The sequence below is a fragment of the Solanum tuberosum genome, unplaced genomic scaffold, assembly GCF_000226075.1.
Source record: "Solanum tuberosum cultivar DM 1-3 516 R44 unplaced genomic scaffold, SolTub_3.0 scf00615, whole genome shotgun sequence".
Taxonomy (NCBI): domain Eukaryota; kingdom Viridiplantae; phylum Streptophyta; class Magnoliopsida; order Solanales; family Solanaceae; genus Solanum; species Solanum tuberosum.
Genome location: NW_006239601.1, coordinates 167576 through 172841, shown reverse-complemented (window position 1 = coordinate 172841; position 5266 = coordinate 167576). Strand labels below are relative to the sequence as shown.

Genomic DNA, 5266 nt, shown 5'->3' with positions numbered 1-5266 from the left:
GTATGGGACCCACTTTTTGTCAAGATGACCTCGTATGGAAATTTCGACTGCGTCATTGAGTCCGGAATATCAAATTTGGTATGGTTGCATTACTCGTTTACGTGCACGGGGTTCCGAACGAGTTCGGAGCACCCCTTCGGAGTTTTTATGTTTTGGAAAAAAATTACAGAAATATCTGCTATAAATGCAGATATATCAGCCAACTTTTCCAAACTTAAAACCCTCATCTCTCTCTCATCTCTCAACCGATTTAGGTGATTTGAAGTGCGGGAGCTTCGTATATTCGGTGGCTTCGCTGTAGAGTTTTCAGAAGTTGTCGGGTGCGTGTAGTTCGAGGTAATTTCGTGATTAACCTGACTGTTGTACCCATTTTCGAGCCTTTGTTTTTGGCATTCTTGTTTTAGTCATATCTCACTCATTTTAGCTCGGTTTTGGGTGATTCGAAGTCCCACTTGTTGGGAATCATCGTGGCTACCTCGTAGAGTGTTCAGGAAGTGCTGGGAAATTTTTGATTTTTGTTAATTTCGAGTTTAGACTGTTGTTGTTTTCTTTTAAGTTGATTAAAGTGTGGTTTTCTTGCTTGTTGGGTTTTGCTGTGTTTTAAGCCTCGAATTGTGTTCCATTTTGGAACACAAGTTCGGGGCGCTGCTTAGGGTCTCTTGATGGAGTCAATTTCAGACAATTCGGTGCGAGTCCCATGATTTCCATTGTGACTCCAAAATTGACCCGTCTCCGTTTGTTGTGATTTTGGTGTCTAAACGACCGTACTAATTTTGTTATCCTATATTTGATAGAGTGACAGCGTTCAAGGGTCGTTCGGGAAGGAAAAGCTCCGGTAAAGTGATTTGGAGCGCGTGCGGTCAGCCTTAAAGTAGGCTACGAATTCCTTTCTTTTAAACTGAGCTTAATTGTGGAAAAGCATGTCGATTAGAGTGAATTGGGGGTGGGTACCAGTTTCCTACCTTACTTTGATTAGATACCTCATGTTAGGATTGATTGGCCATATTTGGGTATAGTATCATGTTAACCGGTTTAGTAGAGTTACATGCTTATGTGTTAAATGCTATGTGTTGCATGCCTTGTTCATCCTTAACCGTATGCATGATGTCCTTAGTCTAGGTTAAGCTAGCATTGCCTTAGACTTATGACCCGTGTGGGCTGGATAGCCTTGACTTTCTGCCAACGTCGTTCGGATGAGTTAGATCCTAATAGAGTGGAGTAGCAAACTTGAGTCTGATAGTTTGAGCCTTAGATTAGGCATTAGTAGTTGTTGTAGTAGTTGACGTTGTCTTTACGCCTTCTGATTAGTCTTATGCATACATGGTTTTGGTGATCAGAGTAGTGAAGGCCGAGCTTGACTTCCCACTTTATTGTCTCTGATTTGAGTTTACCTCAAATCTCAACGGAGTTATTCGCCATGGAGGAGCTCTTGCAAGATTCAGTACACTCATGACACTTACTGTGAAGAGAGTTTGTGCCACTCATCCTCGTAGCATCTCCCAAAGGGTACACTCATGACATTTATTGCAAGGAAGTGGCATCCATTCATTCACCTAAGAGCCAAAAAATAGATCACGTGAGTCCTCATCGAATATTATTTCTATAATATGATATGGTTAATTTTCTTGAAATGGATGTAAAACATTATTCCTTAAAATATGAATGTAAAACATCTATTCCTTATGTAATTTTGTAATCAATCAAATGATGAATGGTTTGTTTCAGTAATCTTTCTGGTATGTTTGTGTCAATACTATTGGAGAGTAAATAATAATTAAGCTTTGAGCATTAAACATGTGTAGAAATGGATTAAAATTAAGAATCTAAAAAAGGAATAACAATTGATTGAATTAAACTCATATTGTTGCAGTTTAAAACAGTCGTTTTAGTAATGAATGCAAGCAGGTGATATTTTCATCTCTTAAATTACATGAGCTCAAATCATTCATAGTATCCATTATTAAAGTGTTACATCACATGTTTTAAATATTGAGGGTTCGATAAGTATATTTAAGTTTCTAAATTTGATAGAAGTTCATTTATAGTAAAAAGGAAAACCAACTCTTTTCTTTTCTTTCTTTTACCGAACGTCTACAAAACTAAATGAAAGTACAAATTGTTGAATACATATAAACACTTGCGTGTTTGTGACTGGAAATTTTCTTTTTATCCTTTTTCTTCTCTTGAACCCTTCACTTGAAAGAAAATCAACTAGTCTATTTCAATTTCTGATCTACATTTGAAGCCATATGTCAATACAACTAAATATCAAACTTGCAGAAACAGCAAACCTTTTCACCCCTCCCAACTTTTCAACGACACTTCATCTTCTATCATGTTAGTATTTTCTTGGCTCTCTTGAAGCCACCTGAAGCACAACGTTATATATGGGTGATATTCATCCATTTTTTGTCCGAACTTGAGGCAAAGTACCTAAAATACAAATATATAGAACTTCAGCTATTTTCTTTGCTAATCTGTCATAGATAATGCTGCATATTTTAAATAGACAACATTTACTTTAAAATTTGAACAAGACAGGTATTCATAGGCCACATTAATAAACTTAACAAATAACACAAGCAAGCGAAGAATCTGGCCAGTTTCATGCTAAATAGTAACAGACATTTGCTTCCTCTTGCTGGTGAAGTCCAAATGATTAGAATTTTGTATTCCCCGAAGTTAATGAAATGCAATTCTTGGGAGTAAATTTTGGAGGTTTGAAACTTTGATCTTACCATGATCTTGCAAAAACATTTGATTAAGTTCTTTTGAAAAACTCAACTGAATTCTCTTGCTGCAACAAGAAATGATACTTCATCTGGAGACTCTGATTCATAATTAAGGCCTCAAGTCTCCTCATTTTGCTCGAGAACAGCAGCATAAAAAATTGCAAGTATCCTATAGAAAAGCAAAATGACATCTGGATTTGGTTCTTCCATCCAACATCCCTTAATAAGGCAGCTATCCTCAAAGCTGAACCCCATTTATTGCTAGTTTGAGGTTTCTTTCATCTTAGAGGTGGCGACTGTCTCTAATTGGACTGCTACATTTCCACCATCAGTTGTCTGTGAAGGTTTAATTATCTTTCCCACCCACGTCCGAATTTGAACTGGGGAAAACAAATTGTTGTCCACTCGGCCATGTCTCTGCCGACTGCTTTGTAGCTGCAAGTTCTACATTACTAGCACGTGTTCCATACTGAAGACCAGCAATAGAGCATTTCAGGAAGTCCATTCGATTGCACGTTAAAGTGCCAGTTTTGTCTGAGAGGATTGTATCAAGTTATCAATCTGCCCCAGCTCCTCATTTAAGTTTAAAGTACGAGCTTGAGCAAGAGTTCCTGTTTCATCATCATAGAGGGATCTGATAATTAACTAACCATACAAGACAAGTGCAGTGAGCAAATGCAGAAGACCAGACAACTCAGGCTCGCTTAGATCAGTTGAATTACTGGTATTGTCAAAAGGTTGCAGATACCACCATTTTGGCATGTAGAATTTTATATTTAATTCAAAGCCAACGGAACTAACACATGATATCAAGAGAAGGAGGCTAAAAAGGAGAAGGAGGCTGGATAGTAGTAAGAGCATGTTTGCATGGGCTTTTAAGCTGGTCAACTCACTTAAAAGTCAGTTTTTGACTTATTATAGTGTTTGGCAATTATCAAAGTGACTTATTTTAAGTCAAAAATGACTTATTTTAAGCCAAAAGCTAAAAGCTAGGTGAGGGGTGCTTTTCTTTTTTTTAACTTAAAAGCCCTTTTATGTTGACCAAGTATATTACCTTTTTGCCCTTAATTCTTTTATACAATTCCCAAATTGCCCATATTGAACTAACTCTAACTTCTTCTTTGTCTTCTTCTTCTTCTTCTTCTTCTTCTTCTTATTATTACTATATTATTATTATTATCAATATTATTATTATTATTATGTTTATTATTATTATTATTATTATGTTTATTATTATTATTTTATTATTATTATTATTCTTATTATTCTTATTATTATTATTCTTCTTATTATTATTATGCTTATTATTATTATTATTATGTTTATGTTTATTATTATGTTTATTATTATTATTATTATATTAATTATTATTATTATGTTTATTATTATTATTATTATGTATAATGTTTATTATTATTATTATTATTATTCTTATTCTTATTATTATGTTTATTATTATTATTATTATTCATTATTATTATGTTTATTATTATTAATTATTATATTTAATTATTATTCTTATTATTATTATTAATATTATTATTATTATTATGTTTTATTTTTTTAAGTATAAAACCTTAAATTAATCAACTTTTTATCATGTTAACAGCTTTAAGTGTATTTCAGACATTTTGATTAAAAAAAAAGTGTTTACCAACACTTATTTGCCAAACACATCAACAACTTTTTTTTCAACTGCAGCACTTTTATCCAAACACATAACTACTTATTTTAAAAATAAGTTCCAGCACTTTAAAAATTACTTTTTAAAAGTTACTTTTTTAAGTCAATCCAAACGGGCTCTAAATCACATGGTCAGTAAACTAACATATTTCCATGCCTTTACTCCAATCATTCACATTTGAGTATGTACAGAGAAAAGGAGAAGCGAGAATAAGTACATCAAATGACAAAAGAAATCCAAATACATCAACATTGACAAAAGCACCTTTGTTTGTGCTTTCCTTTTAAATTCCTCTTATAGGCTACAAGAGCATTTATTTCCCCTACTTTGACAGATACATCAGCCCTTTGCCTTGTAGCTCCTCTAATGATGGCAAATACTCAAATCTTCTACAGAGATAGTTGTTAAACCCATCCATAAATTGATGTAACAAAGGATATATTATTTCCTAAACCACAATAATAGTAAATTCTTATTCGTGCTTCGACGATAGCCTCGTTTGAATACAATAGAGATATTTTGGAACATAAATGATTCTTGTTAAACAACCAATTGAGGGTCCTCCATATTTTTATGAGATGATCTACATGTACCACACTATATGATAAAAGAATTTATCGAAAATAAAACTCTTTAGGCCCCATGCCACGAGGCCTTGAGTGCCTCAGGAATTGGAGGCCTCCAAGCCTGAAGTCCCCTTCCTTGACCACCCTTCGGTACCGAGGCCGACAAGAGGCCTTCAACCACGAGCTGAAAGGTAGTCCACCAAAGCCCCCCCCCAATTCGAGGTAGCATGCCTATAGTCCCCCGATGCCCGCCTCGAGGCTGCGTACCCCGAGGCCCCCCGCCC

At 34.8% G+C, this 5266-nt stretch overlaps 1 long non-coding RNA gene across 1 annotated transcript in view; it reads right to left on the bottom strand.

Moving 5' to 3' along the window:
- Positions 1 to 2211: 2211 nt before the first annotated feature.
- LOC102587585 (uncharacterized) overlaps positions 2212 to 5266 on the bottom strand; it is a 14052-nt gene continuing 10997 nt past the window's right edge. Inside the window, exon 3 of the long non-coding RNA XR_368919.2 lies at positions 2212 to 2233. This is a non-coding gene — a long non-coding RNA (uncharacterized lncRNA). The remainder of the gene's footprint in view (positions 2234 to 5266) is intronic.